General features: G+C 37.9%; 1 long non-coding RNA gene across 1 annotated transcript; it reads right to left on the bottom strand.

Annotated features, from left to right (window-relative positions):
- Positions 1 to 479: 479 nt before the first annotated feature.
- On the bottom strand, positions 480 to 14,522 carry LOC107208450. The gene is made up of 2 exons (XR_004498573.1): positions 5,739 to 14,522; positions 480 to 3,861 (listed from the first exon to the last, which is right to left on the bottom strand). It is a non-coding gene; the product is annotated as an uncharacterized LOC107208450 (long non-coding RNA).
- Between the last annotated feature and the right edge of the window lie 1,556 nt (positions 14,523 to 16,078).

Here is a 16,078-nt window from a genome sequence, read left to right as displayed (position 1 = left end):
AACTATTGCAAAGTTCTTCCAATAGGCTAAATACAGAATAATGAGGACAAAATACGGCTTAGTGCAGCCTGATTATTCACTAGTTAATTTCCACAAGCAGCTTTTTTTATTTCTCTTTTCAAGAATTCAGATACATCATAAGGAACACTGCACTAAAAACACCAAGTCAACCTTCATTATTGGAGATATGCTACCAAAACTAAAGGGAATATTGCCCTTCAGTTGTAACAATAGGATTTGGTGTACTTCTGCATATAACTCCCTTCTACTTTGCCAGAGAAAACCAAGACCGTACTGGCAGAATAACCGGCATTTCCACATATCTCTGAAAAATAAAAGTATTTCCCTACAAAGTACTTTTATAGTTAGATCACCCTTAATAGAGTTCATGTTGAGGCTTCAACTTCATTAATGATTTAATCTGACAGATTAAAAAATAAATGTGCAAATTAATATTTATGATGTAGACCCATACCAAGTTCATGTAATGGAATTTTATTTATCTTTATATTTTATTCATTTACATTAATTTATAACACATGATTACAACAAAATATCTACTCACGCATAAAAAAGGAAGGAAAAAAACACTAAACACTGGCTTATCTAATATTATCTCAGACCTCAGAATTCCTGTGTCAAGTAGAAACACAAAAGAGCATAAAACTTCTACTAGTGGCAGCTTCTTCTCCATAAAATTTGCTTTGCCAGCTACTTAACCTCCCCATAATTAGGCAGTCCGTTGGTAACATATGGTTAAACTAAAAATTGATGTTCTAGTTAATAGTTTGTATCAAATTATAGCTGCAGCGATCAAGTCTTAAAAAGGCAACTTTATTTTCTAGTGTTTTCTGATGTTAAACTACAGCATGAAGTTATTCAATCCCTGTTTATAGAAAACTCCTTAATTCTCTACTTCCTTGTCTGCAACAGATAAAACAGTAACAGTAGATTTGTGATAACTTTAGGGCTAAATGATGTCAAAAAGACATTTTATGACACTAGGACTTGAAATTACAAGGCACTGAGTGAGCAGAGAAGTGAGCAGAGAATTCCATGGACCCTATGAATTCGTGCGGGGAGAAATCCACGTGTCAGAAATTTCTCTGACAGAAAGCTCATCTCCTTGAGGGACAGGCAGTGGTTGGTACTCTGAGCAATAAAGCTTTGAAAATACACCTTTAACTCCTCTCCCCACTCAGTTACCCCTCACTCTAGTGACAGTACCCTGCAGCCAATATTTGAGTGTGATGATGATGTTCCCTCAGTAACACAGCGCTGGGGTATGAGTTCCAAAGATACACGAAAATGTTCAATTGAATTTGTCTCTGTATTGAAGCTGTTCATCAACAGACTGTATAAAATGACTCAGCAACTGGTATTTATGATAGATAATAAAATCTGAGGAAAAACAATGATGAGAAGCTGGTAATATGCTGAATTATGTGCTAGAAGTGCAGATAGCTTGTCTATCTGCAAATGCAACAATGGAATAATAAAACTGTATTTCCTGACTCTTGGCAGATGAATTTTTTAACTTGTGTCTTGGGTTGTTGCATTGGCCACGTCCTTCCAATGTGGAATAATTCCATGAAGAGAGTTGGAATACTACAGTTAGAAGGGAACTTCAAGGAACTACATCTTTTTCAGTTTTCAATACCAGAGGCAAGTTTTGACATTGCGTTTGAATATACTCCAGTTTTACATACACACTTTGTGTATTAGAGTGTCATCAATAGCTATATACACTGAATTTTAACAGCTCTTGTACCCTGCATGACTTCTGCAATTCCATTTGAAATCAACAGAACTGATGGATCAAGATACAAACTGTTTGGTGAGAAGGAGAAGTGGAAGAAGAGAGAAATAAAATAAACAAGTAATGCAAAGGCTGTCACTCACAACCTTTCATGAGTAGACCAGTGTCTTGACAGTTCCCAAGAAAATGATGGCTAAACCTCCCTAAACCTCCTCTTTTCCCTCTTTATTGATGAGCATAGCATCACATGAACAACATCAGCTAACTCAGGTCACATACCTGGCTCTGTGCCCTGCCAACCTCTCTCACATCCCCCGACCCACTCACCAGGAGGCAGAGTGAGGAACAGAGTTTGATGCTGTGCAAACACTAAATAACTCAAACATAACTGTGTTACCAGCACAATTTTGGTCACAAATCTAAAACACAGCACCACACAGGATTAGCTTGATCCTAGCCAGACTTTGAGAAACTTCACCTGCATACAAAAACTGTGGTAAGAACATGGCTTTGGGCACTGCTTTTCTCAGAAGGGATTTATCTGCTAAAGGTAGCAGGAAGATCCTGTAATATTTTTGAAGTTATGGTCATTGTCAGTAGTGTATTAAATATTGAGGCATCATAATTCAGACTCAAATCAAGCTTCACATCACAGAAGAAATTCAGTCCCTCTCATAGACATGAGGAAAAGTCAATCTCTCCCCTTGAAAACTGTTATTTCCAGAACAGAATAGCATTGTGAAGGCTGCATCAAAGTGTAGGGCACAAAACCTCATCCTGCAGCACTGCAGCTCTTATTGAAACAAAAGAAGGATCTGACAGAAAACTAGAAAAACCAGCTGAATGCTAATACAAACTTTAAAATGGCACCATAGATAGGTAATTATGGATCAGCTGAATAAATATGTAATGGAATTTATTGCCTTAGAAAATACAGGAGCGGGAGTGTCACTTGCTCAGATTCTGCTGAGGTTAGGTGCATAGGTTACCGAGTATTTAACAACTCAGGAAACAAAACCTGACCTCCTTTCTGCTACACTGTGAAATGCACACTGCTATGTAGCAATCTGAACTCTCAGTGAGCTGAGGCACTTTTTTCCTGCACCATAAAAATAGAACATGGTGAACTGAGTTGTAGGTTGAAAGACTGAAATGTTTCCATTTCTTAAAAAATCATGGCTCATGCGTCACTTATAACTCAGTAAAATGCTTGTATTGACACTTCAAAAATAACCCATGAAATATTTCAGCAAGTTTTGAAAAAACATTCTTGCTGCTCTGATATGGATGTGGTGAACTGTAGGACACTTTTATTTGAATATGCTGCTTCAGATGGGAATGAAGCATTTGTGTTTGTTTGGAATGATATCATTTGTGTTTGCCTAGAGAGAATGTTGTTGCATCAGCAGCTCTTCATTCTGTTTGTGGTTGCAAACCAGCTCTTGGGGAAGAATCAAATGGCCTGTGTTAGCCATTAGCCGTGACTGATTGATTTTGATCATACTATAACCACTTCCTTGAGAAGTTAAACTTTTATCACTCTTTCAGACAAGTACTTGTGCTTGACAAAGGCAGATAATTAAAATATTTATCACTTCTAGATTTAAAATATGTAATTGCAGTGTTTATTCTGTCTGATTATCACAGATGCTTACTTTTCATCCACCTATTTCCAAACAGGGTCTAAAAATTTATATTTGAGGCATGAAAGTATGAGCTTGGTTAAGGAGTATTTTTGGAAAGACACCTTCTCACAAATTCTTCTCTTAGTATTTCAAGGGGGACTTGTAACATTTATTTATTTACTAGGTCAGCTATAGATTAATGTAAAATTGAAACTCTTTAAAGCCTAATAATTTATGAAGGTATTTCAGTCTTCTGTAATTCTTGAATCAGCAGACAGGTTTATATCTCTTATTTAATATCCCAGTAGTGACAGGTAAAGAACATCTCTGCAAAACAAGTTGTCCAAAAACACAATGGCTTAAGCCTAGGCAAAGACAAATGATTGGGTTGTGAGCATCCTTTTAGTCCAGCTGAGATTTACCAACAACTCTCTGATCCCGTGGATGTGGTGTAGGTTACACATTTGTATAGATGGGCTGTCAAGAGTAAAAATAATTAGTAGCTATTTATTCATATAAACATGGTAACCTCTACCATATGAGGACAAACAAATAAAGTAAATTATTTAGCATATTTCTCAAGAGAATAAAATTTGGCTTCCTGGGAAGAGGCAAAATGTATTACAAAGACTACATATTTTGATCCTGAAAAACAATTTTGGCAACAAACACTCTGCATGAGAATGATCTACTGATCTGAACACAACTTACGTTGACAGCAAGAAACCTGCAGGTTTATTCTTCACAAATATATAAATCTTGCAGCAAATCTCAATGCATGATAAATTTAATGTTCAAAAATTGGTGACTGCTATAATTTGAAGCCTAACACATATATTACTTAAAAACCTTCTGCAAAGTATCTTGCAGCATTTCTAAAAGGAAGTATTGAAAAACAGGAAAATATCACTATAGATGTGTGAAAATGCTATAAGGTAACTGTAAAAATTATATTACCAAACAGTTCATTTTTTGGGAAAATTATTGCCTTTAATTTTACCAATTCTAATTATTAATTCTAATTTTAAACCCTGCAGAAGAGAAAAAGACACCTGGGACTCTTACAGCAGTATGTTCTGAAATTGTTGTTTCCAACCAGTCAACATGCTAGTTTGGGTTTGAGCCGTTCTTTTTCAGTGGATGACTTCTTTTTTCCCTCCAGTTTCATGGGGCTGTGTTTGATTTTCATGCTAATTTAAGAGTCTGACTGATTTCATATAGAATTTTCACAGCCCTTGGTAAGGTCTTATGGAGTCAAAATGTTGGCATTTATAATCAAAGCCATAAGGTGGTAAATGATCCAGAGGTATTTTTCTATTAAGGAAAGGAATACAATACAGTGGTTGAAACTGGTGGAAATTGTGCTCATTTTCACTAGTGATTCATTCTTGGTGAGGCACACCAAGACACCTGGGGGATTTCCATAACTGCAGAGGAATTCAAGACTGGATAGCTTCATTTAAGAGAAGCATTGTGTGGGAATTAAGATTAAATGTTTTTAAAAAATAAATTGGTGACATAAGTCTATAAACTGTACACTGATAAAATGGCGTGGTCTACTAATAAAATAATTCAAAGAAACAAGCCAAAAGGAATGTTTGGGGGTTTTGTGATTGTGATACCTGTCTGGGTAAATAATTTGATTTTATGTTTTTTTTAATCTTGGTCTCCATGGTCATTTAGTGCAGGACTATTTCTGCAGAACTTTTGAGGAATGTTTACATTGTCAGTAACATCATATCTTTGGGGACAGTGTATTGATCACTACCACCTCTGTTTGTATTTTTTAGGACCAGGAGAAAAAGGAAAATATTTTAAAAGAGATCAGCATCTGTAACACCACTGGTATGTTCCTATGAAAATCTATCTTTCCAATTAGATCACTTTTTTAGGAAAATCTTCTCCTTAATACCCCTACATATTTCTCTTATATAACTAGTCTGGAAAACAATGATGATTCATGTTATAAGCTTATCAAGGAGTTTTTACAAAAATAAGTACACACATTCTTGGACAGTATAATGGCTTATCAGCTGCCTTGAAATGCTTCCTATTTAAAATCCTTGTTAAGAGAATCTGTTTTCAGATACCAATTCTTTCAGAATTTGAGGATGGAGGTTATTTTGTTCCCTTAACTGAATGCACTGAGACCTTTGTTATTCCAGTTAGGGTCAGTACCACATCCCCATTACCTCTTCCTTACTGAAAATTAAAGCATGGTATTGATTTTGGAGCCTTCTCTTTTAAAAGGTAACTTCATTGTCAAATGCCACTGTATAGCAGATCATCTCCCCTTCTTCCTTATTTGTTTTAATTTCTATGACCACAAAATTGTTTCCTATCTGTTTCAGCACCTTTTTTCAAAGACTGGTTTATCTTGATTGAAGCAATGCACAAATTCTCTTCTTCTTCTTGATTTTAAGGCACATCTTCCTTCAGCCTTTAAGGCACATCTTCCTTCATTTTATCACTGTATGGTGTTTACCCCAAAAAGATTACTGGCGAGTACTCATCTCCTCAGATTCAGAGTCCTTTCTTGTATTGTTTTCCCTGTTGTACACAATATGAGATTAAAGAAGCAATATGTATCTGGAAATGAAAAATCCTATATAACTTTAAGCTCCTTAGTTTCCTTTATCAACTCATTCCCTGAAACTCTCAAAGGCTGACTTTCTGAAATGAAAAATATTATCTAAAATTTGAAAAAAAAAACAATCCAAAGGAACAACTCCGCAACTTATTTTATCTATTCTTAGAGTAAATGAGCAGTTTTCCTACAAACTGTCCACTTGTTAAAATTAAATGCTACCATTAACCCTCTTTTTATTTATTAGATTATTTGAAAATTGGAGCAGCTTCAGCAGTAATTCTTATTTAATCTCTATATGAAACACTTGTTTTCTCCCCTAATTGTAATTTGGTTGGGTTCAGTTAATCAAACCCAGTGTTACTGAACTGGTGTATATCCTGCAACACATTTTTGAGACAGGTTTCTGCTCACAGCAGCACTAAAGTTGTGTCTTTCTGGCTTCCTTCTCTCCTTACCTAATTTATGTGTCCCTGCCTAATAAAATCCAGCAAAATATTTATATAACTCTCTTCTGGACATTTTTCCCACCGTGACATTTTCTCTAAAACTCTTTTCAATAGTCATGGTATCTTCAGACTCTTAGAAAGCCAGTACATCAAGTACTCAAATGCTACATATTCAGTCCATTTTTCTGGGATTTTAGAAGTGTTTAATGCCCAAACTGTCTCTAAACTTCCAGCCCAGATCCATGAGCATTATTTGATTTGAAAATTTTCTACTCTTTCACCCTTCAGGGAATTCACAGAAAAATTCCCGGGGTTATGAGAAATATTTGTGTTTCTGATCCCCTGATATCTAGACCTGATAGCTGATCTATTTCCCTGGATATTTGATAATTTAACCTGTTCTGATGGGTAGTTTAATAATTTTTTATTTCTTTTGTGATAACATGACTCTTAACGTGTCTGGTAGGATACAGCTGGGACTCCGGTGGAGGACCAGGCATGTTTGTATCTCAAACATTGTGTACAGAAAACTGTTCCAAACACCAGAGGTTTATGTCCAAAAAGGAGACAGAGCAGTCCTTGAACTTTATTTGAATAAAGTGAGAGAGTCCACTGGGGCACACGCCCGTGGGGTTTTCTCTCTCGACGTTTTGGAAGGTGCAGCCTCCTTTCCTGTTCAACTCCTGGCCACACATTCCTTTCCCCATCAGCCTTCCTGAACACCTACCACATATTCCGCCTTGAACCTGGCATTTTATCCCAAGCTTCAGAAATCCAGGCTTGTGCAGACTCATTGTCTGTTCCAGGAGCTGAGCTGTCTAGGCTCTGTAACAAACTGCAGCTTGAAGTTAGTACAGACATTAAGACTCATTTCAAAGATGTCAACACCCATACCTTCACCTAGGAAAGTTTTTTAAAGGTGTTAGCACACACCTTCCCTGTGGGAACAGTAAAGGTAAGAAGGCTTTCAGAAGCTGTGAAAATGGGCCTCAGAAAAGAAAAAGCAGAGAAGTTAGAGCTAGCTGCAAGGCCTGAAAGTAAGGAAGATACAATAAAACAATATGCAAGGACATGAAACAATAGTTGAGTTTTTAAGCTTGGCTAAGGACAGACCTTAAGACTGCAGAAAAATGTGTTTACCAAGACAGCAGAAGGTTTTAAGCTTAATAACAGAGTATCGTGTATTGTTAATAGAAAGCAAACATTGTTTAAAGAAGGTGCACATGTGTTTTTAGTGATTGGCTATAACAATTGTCTGTAAGCTTCAGCAATATGCTGTTGGCTGAAAAACTTATAAAATGTTCTGTAACAAAGAGATCTCCAGCTGCTCATGGAGATGTGAGCTTGTACCATCTCTTGAGTCTGTAACTGAGACAGGTGCCCGAAATAAAAGCTCGTGACTCATCACCCATCTGTCCTGTTCCATTTGTGAAAATCCCCAACATTCCTTATCATTGGGACTGTTATGACAGGAAAGACATGACTGGAAGAGAAGGTCCTGCTGAGAAGGGGCAGCCTGTACTGAGTTTTCAATTGCTCCACCTGGAGACAGTTTGGAAGTTGGGAGTGTGTCACTGCAGCTCAACAATAAAGTTCCAGCACTGTCTGGGGGGAATCTGCAGCGAGGCTCCATTCTACTGTGTTCTGACATTAATGGACAATCCCTGTAGAAATATGAATTGGACCCTGCTCCAAGCACTGACTTGCAGTGTGTCACTGCCACTTCTAGTCCATAATTTCTCAGTGATTCTTGCATTTCTTTTATATCTGTTTGTGACTTGTCCAAAGTAGTTGCTTACACGTCATAGATGGCCAGTATTTTGTCTGGACACAAAAGAACATTCACTTTTGAATGGCATAGAGACATATATTCAGTCATAACATATCTTTCACATAGTACAGCCCTCTGCTCCAGTTACATCTTTTTTTTAGTTCTTCAGATGCAGACTATTCCTTGGAAAAATATGAATTAAAGAGGAGATACACTAAGGCTTGTAGTCATGAGAAGATTCTTTCATTTTATGCTGCCACATCATGTGAAGATCAGCAGAAGAAGGCAGTCAAAAGAAGGCTGTCTTCTGCAAATGATCTGCTACTTTACCATCTGAACAAAATCAGTTGGTCACCAAATAACTTGGCTAAGCTTTATGTTTTAACTCTGCAATCCTATTTCTTGGTTAAAAAAAAACCAAAAAAACAAAACTTTATTTTACCAGTATTACACCCCAACAGGAAGAGGCAGGGTTTTGGACAGTGGTTCCATGGTGAGACACTAAAAGCAGCTGTGGAGTATCCCATATATGACCTGAATTCAAACCAGCTGAGAGCATTGTAGTGACTGCATCATGCTGAAGTGTCCTGTTCAGCAGTTACACATCATCTACTATGATCACTTCATAGTGATGTTATCTGCATATAAATCACATTCTGCAGCATCAATGACCCCAGTCAAAAATCTCTCCAGCATCAGCATCAACAACAGTTCCTTCAGTTCACCACTAAGTCCTGAGCTTTCAAATAAGGGATGGACTACAATGCAAGTGGCAAATGTGAAGTATTCAGAAGCAGGAGGTTATTACTAGAGTTTAAGCCATAAAAAACTTTCCTCTTAGGCCCTGCAGGATGCTGCTCCAAAGAACAAATGGATTCACGTGCACAGCAGAAAACAGAGTGCACAGACATGGGTACTGCAGCTGGGGGCTGAACAGGCATGGATGAGGCTTCCACATCCCAGCAGTGCTGCAAACTTGCCTCAAACCTGTCAGAAAATCCTTCCTTTCATTTCTGTTGCATTGATAAATAATTTGACTGGTTTTACACACCATGCAATCCACTACCACAGATATAGTAGAAATTACTCTTTAAATTAAAAAAAAAAATAAATTATCTGCTAATCTGTAAGTCTTCCATTTAGAGTCTCAACATGTGTGATGGTTACAGAGGTGAGAAATGGGTGGCATACAAAAGCACCTGTCTGCAAATTTACTACTTAAAACAGCATAATCCATGGTCCATCTCAGGCTGCATTGTGTTGCTGCTGGTCTTGTTAGTCACATGATATTACTTTTAGCCAAATAGTTTTTATCAGTTAATTAAAATCCTGAGCTACTAGTTATGGGATGAGAATGGTAGTGTATTTGTTTGGGTTTGGTTTTTTCCCATGAGTAATTCAGCACAGAGAAGTAAAAATGAAAATTCACAAAGGAATTTGTGGGGAGGATGATGGGGTAGTACACCAGTGGCACAAACATTTTTAAGCTTACATGCATTGATATAAATTTCCTTGCTGCCTTCTCAGTTTCAAAATATTAAACGGTTCTTTAGCAGTAAAAATTCAGGCATTTGCACTAAATTTTAATAGTTTATATGTCCTACTGACACAAGAGCTTATTACTAATTTATTTCTCATTTCTTTAGTAATAGTCCTGAAGGACTGACAGACAAATTGAGTATAAGGAAGACTTTTCTGTGATCTAGACACTCAGTTCATTTTAATAATATCATAGCAGACAGTGAATATGTTGTTGGATGTTAATAGATGTAAAACTTTTTCCACTTCCAAAATACATGGATAAGGCTTTAAAGTTTTGGTTTTATTAAGAAAAGTTAGGTCAAAGTATTGATGTTCCCAACACTGTGGGTTTCAGTCTGAAATTAACAACTTGTTTCTGTCCTTTTAAATAGAGGCAATCAAATTCTAAGCTAATTAGATATGGGAAAACCATAAATTACATCTCAGGTTGGGGAGAAAAATTGGCTAGGAAGTAAATGGAATTCAGAACTTAGGAAAAAAAAGAAAGTTGATGTCACATGCAGAGACTCCTTTGGGTTTGGTTTTTTCCCAGATACTTTCATTTGGGTTTTGATGGGGTTTTTTGAGGCAGTTGAAGACATGATTTACCTGCAGTGAGACCTGCTCTGCTGGAAAAGCATTCTCTCCTCAGTGAGCATGGACAGCAGTTACAGTGCAGTCTTTTAAGGTTCCCTGTACTCCACTTACGGCTTCAAAAGCAGTGCCTTGGCTGTAATCATAAAACTGTAATACTTCATTGCATTGACATCATATAGCATGTTTCCTTCACCTACTGTGGTCAGCATTAATTAATTGATTTCTCAGTTTCTAGGAAGAGTCTAGCAATCAATCTTCTCCTTCTCTTGTATTTATCATCACTGCAGTACAACTATATAGATGGATATTCTGTTTATGATCCAACAATTCAATGGGACATCAAATAAACAGCAAAGCAGAAATAAATGAAGAAATAGTACTAAAGGGACAGAGATTATCTTTGACCAAAACAGATATTCTCCTGGCACTCTATGCAAACAGTCAGCATGTGAAACAGAAAGCACAATGGAGTTTGTGCCTTGTTTTGGGCATAATAACAAAAGAAATAAGAAAAATTTGATTTCACATACGGAAAATAAAAAGTTAACAGTGAGATTGTTCATACCCTGGAAAAGGTTTGTCTGAAAGATTGTGTAGCTCCTGTTAGGAAACCTGGCTTTACAAGTCCTTTGCACCCAGGGACAGCAACTGCAGCACAAGTGGGTGTGCCAGTATTGTGAACACCAGCAAAGATCAAACTGGAGGAGTTGGTGAGCAATGGAATGGCCTGGGGGCGAGTGAGTGGGTGCTGGCTGTGGTACCAGGGGAGTCCTGACTGATTTAGGGGGTGTGTGATGGTCTGTACCAGAAACTGGAGTAGTGCTGTGGCCTTGGCAATACTGGAATGTGGGGTCACTGGGCAGGCTGTGTCTGAGCTGCTGGAGGGATCCAGTTTGCCCACATGTGAACATCCAGCCTCACTCTTCCCAGCCACAGAAGGGAGAAGGATGTGGCTGCTGGTGATGCTTGTAATCTATATGTAGTGTATACGTGTGCTTTGTGTGTGTGTGCCTGCTGGGAGCACTTCATGACTGCATGGGCTGAGGGACAGAAAGCAGCAGTAGCCTCGAGTTTCTCAGGCTGTTGGAGCCACCCAGAGTTATCTTTCTTTAAGTGTTTCAATTCCTCATAATTTTCAAAATTCAAACAGACACAGGCCCTAAGCCAGTTGATTTAACTTCAGCGTTATTCTTACTCTGAGCTGTTGGATGATCTGATCTCGAGATGTCTTCCATCTTAATTTATTACCTAGTTCTTGTGAAATGTAGGATCTTCTAGCCTGGAGAAAAGAGGCTTCTGGAGAGACAGTATTGTGGCCTTTGAATACATAAAGAGGGTATATAAGGCACGTGGAGAGAGACTTTTTATGAAGGTCTGCAGAGACAGGACAAGGGGCGATGCTTTCAAACTGACAGTAGGTTTAGACTGGCTAAAAGGAAATTTTTGTTCTACAATGAGGCTGGTGAGACACTCATACAGGTGTTACAGAGAAGTTGTGGATGCCCCATCAATGAAAGTGCTCAATATCAGTTTGACCAGTGTTGAGCAATTTGATTTGCTCTAAGATCCACCTGGCCAGGAAGTTGGACTAGATGATCTTTAATCACAGACTGTTGTATGATTCTGTGAAAAACAGAATGCAATAAAGTTCACATTTCAGCACAGACATATTTATTATTTGTCACTTTATGCATCATTGCAATTACACCTTGTTAGCTGCTGAAATGATTAGCTGAGATTGATTTCCTTCCTTAGTTTCATTTTCCTTGTTATTCCTTCACTCTTTGACTTTTTTTTCACTATATATTCTCTTTCAGTAAACTGCCATTAAGTATCCTTTTGCTCCCCACCTGGATGTTTTTTTTCAAGGACAGCTTTTCACTTGTTTGCTTTGGGGCTTTGATACTTGAAATCCCACAGCCTCCTTGTCTGAGCACCGTGTCCTGCCTGACCTTTTGTGTTAGGGCACCAGAGCATCTGTGTGGAGCTTTATTTACAGCTCCATCCCTATGCAGAAAGCTATAAATTACTGTGTTACATCTCACAGACCATAATATTAATATTCACTCTGCCGAAAAACTGGTTGGTTTATATAGACCAGCCAAACTACAGGAAATCCAGATGCCAGTGAGGATCTTGTAGAGTACTCCTGCTGTTCATTTAAATTCAGGAAAAGTCATGTGAGTATCACATTTTCTTGAAAAAAGTGTATATAATCTAGGACATAAAAAAATGGGCTATTAATATTGTCATGCATGGTCATGAGTTTCTGGATAGACTTTTTAGTGTACAAATTCAAATTATCGGAAATTATATAACTTCAAGATTTTTATTTTTTTTTTCCCCTGAATCTAAGTATGATGAAGTTACATAGGGAGAACTTTAGTTATTCTATACCATCTTACATCATGGCTGGGCACAGGGAGAAGGGAGTGTCTTTGAGGGAGAAGGGGTCCCAGTCTAGTCAGTAAGTGTGGCAGAGGAGCCATCAGGTGTTGTCTGTTGTTGGGGGGGGTGTTGGGATCAGAAGCACAAGATTTGTACCCTTATCTGTGATACCTGGCTCTGACACCCAAGAAAGCACTGAATTTCACATAACACCACGGAGACACCTGTTAAGGTTAAATAGAGAAACTGGAAATGTGAGTGTGTAAGTTAGAGAGCTTTCTTAAATCACTGGGTGAGAAAGTTAAAGGTTTAAGCTATTTTAAAAAATAAGAGACAAGATGGAGAATTTAGGGTGTTGTTCCTTTCCTCCTTCTTCCTCCTTCTTCTTCTTCTAGGGATTTTTGGGTAATAACAAGGGATTGGATAGAAGATGCCACAGTGCAGCACACAGGTGTCGGGTCATTGGGTCATTAAGAAAAATAATTTACTTGGCATTTGTTAATTGGACAAATAGACATATAAAAGACCTTGAAGAAGTTCTTGGTTAGCCATTTTGCACCTCTCTATCTTAGTGTATAAAGCTTCTTGTACTCTGTATATATGTAATCTAGATAAGAGAAGAATAAACAGCCAAGTCTGAATGTGAGAAGATAACCTCTGTCTCATCACTCTCAGTCCTGGGGAAAAGAACCCTGTTATTGATGTCACATCCTGAAAGATTGGGAAGTGTGGTATAAAAGCTGGACCCCCCTTACAGCAGCTTTGGGAACCTCACCTGTGAGTGGATGCACTGTGTGAGATCTCCCAGTTACTGGGGAAGTTTTCAAGCCCTTGGTGCAACAGGGGCTCCCCAGCAGATCTGGATGATGTATGGTGAAGTATTTGGTGATATGTCTTTCTCAATCACTATTCTCTCTCTCATAATGATTAGATGCATTACCTTGCTTATTTTTCTTGTTGCCAAATGCATAGTAAGGTTGTTGTTTTATTAAATGTATCCTTTTATTATTGTGTTGCCTTGATATCAGTAGGAAAATAAGACCATTCTTTCCACTGGTGTCTGTAGCCTTTCTAGTGCCCCCCTCAACTGGCAAAATAATAAATTATTTGGTTTATTCACAAAATCATGTGAGCATGCTATCGTTTGCAGGTGATATAAGATTTAAAGATGATTAAGTCTTTCAAATCTCCCTGCAGTCTTGGACAGTCCACAGCTGAGAAGTAAAGAGGAGTTTTTGGGGAGGAAAAAAGATGATCTTTGTTCTGCCAGGGCCACAGGCAGTCACCTGAAGCTCTGTTTGCTCCCATTCTTTCCATGACATCACTGCCAATCAGGTGGTGTACAATGATGGAGCTCTGTGCAAACTTCCACCTCATGGATGGTGTACATGAGACCTCAGCTGGATCCACAGGGGACTGCTCATTGTTTGAATCCCTACAGATTCCCTCCAGGACAGCTAATTCTCTCAGGAGCTGGCTCCATTTCCCCATGGCCTTCCAGCTGCCTGGGTGTGGTATTAGATCATCCTTGAAAGAATCCCTTGTCCTCATGCTTGACAGGAGTTGCCTTCAGAGGCTGAGAGTTTCTGTCCTCTCTCCAATCTCCTTTTGTCAATGCCCACATGCTGGGACAGGGTTCATAGAAAATAGACTGCCATCTATTTTCATGTAATGGGCTGTGATATCCCAGCTGGGTCACCTGACTGGCAGCTGAAATGTTTTCATGGCTCACATCTCACCTTGGGTTAGGGATTGGTTGTCTCTGCCCCTTCCTCCTGTTCTGAGGGCTCTGCTTCCTCTTCATCCCTCATTAAATGAGCTGGTTTTGTCACTGGGATGAGAAAACAAACAATTTTAGAACAATACTAATGACAGGGTACAAAAAAGGAAGAGTTCACATGAACCCCCCTGTCGGGATGTGACATCGTTAACAGGGTTCTTTTCCCCTATCCATTCTTGATGCTTACAAAAGAAAGTAGGGAGGTAGATAGATTCTTCAAATATTGCAATACACTCTTGTTCTTGTTTCAGATTTGCACCCACAGAGAAATGAACACTTAGAACCATCAAACCATGGGAAAAGGTCAGTTTGAACTAACACTTTTTAGTGTAAGGTTGCAACTGTTTAGAAATTCAATTCCCATAGTGCCAATGCTATTTATTTTTACTAAATAGTGCTATGAGCACAATGAAGCATCAACTCAGGCCTGAGACTGCTATAAAAATTTCAAAACTTCTATCACTTCAGTTTTTATTTTCCTCTCGTTAATTCAGAAAGAAAAAAAAACAACCACTGAATATTTTTCCACTTTTTTTAAAAAAACAGGGGATACTGTGGGTTTGGAGCCATTTAACTTTTAGTCCAAGGGCAAGAAAAAAACCCACATACAACAGAGAAAAAAACAGAGATGCAAAGGGGATACAGTACTTCATTTGAAAGCAAAAGAGCGAGAAAGCAGAGAACTACTGTTATTGGAAATTGTAATGTAGTTTGAAAGTCAGCATTAGAAAATAAATGAAAGAAAAAAAATAAAATCTTAAGAAAACACACAGTCTTGTATAGAAACATCAGTATTTCCAGACTACTGGATATTTGTTATTTTTGCCCAGCAATTTAGGAGGTTGAGGCCTACTAAAGTATTGGGGTCCAATTTTGTAAATGCTAGTAAAAAATTACCAAAAAAAACCTTGCAGTCTGGAATTGTGAAAGCTTTTTTAAATTATCCTCTGAGCTGGTGCAGCAGTTGAACAAACAGAACATCCTACTAACACTACATTGGGCTTACAAATAAAAAAGCTTTTGCTTTCCCAGTGTTTTGGACTTCTCATAACTTGTCTTACATGAGCCTTTCTCTTCATTTTGATTGAAAGTCTGTAAGATAAGTCTTAAAAACACAAAAAGTAATAAATTGCATTTGTTGATGAGGAAGAAGGCTCATTCTACCTCTACTTTATTCGGTACCAAATTTCAAGATGTTCAAGATCAAAAAAAACAACAGTACATTTTAAATTATAATTTTTTTGAACAAGTTCTCCATCATGTCACCATCAAGGTTTGAATCCTGGTGTTTTAATCCATGCAGGATAGTTTGGGATGATATTTCATTATTTTATGTCAGTCCATTGATGAGCCAGTTTTGTGTTGTATGTTTTCTGTAAGAAGACATGTAGTGATAGGAATGTTGTTTCTGCAACATTGTGCCCATAAAAACCCCATACATTCTCTTGAGGCTTGCCAATCCAATTGCCAAGATTATGATTTTATTAAACCATAAAACATAATTACTAAGAATAAATATATCAAAGATTTGGAGCAAGGAGAGGGAAAAAAAACACCATGAAATTAAATACAGGGCAATTCTCTCAGTACAAATGGGCAGA

This window comes from Parus major, chromosome 8, assembly GCF_001522545.3.
Source record: "Parus major isolate Abel chromosome 8, Parus_major1.1, whole genome shotgun sequence".
Lineage (NCBI taxonomy): Eukaryota > Metazoa > Chordata > Aves > Passeriformes > Paridae > Parus > Parus major.
Note: the sequence above shows the minus strand (reverse complement) of the source record. Positions and strands in the feature narration are given on the sequence as shown.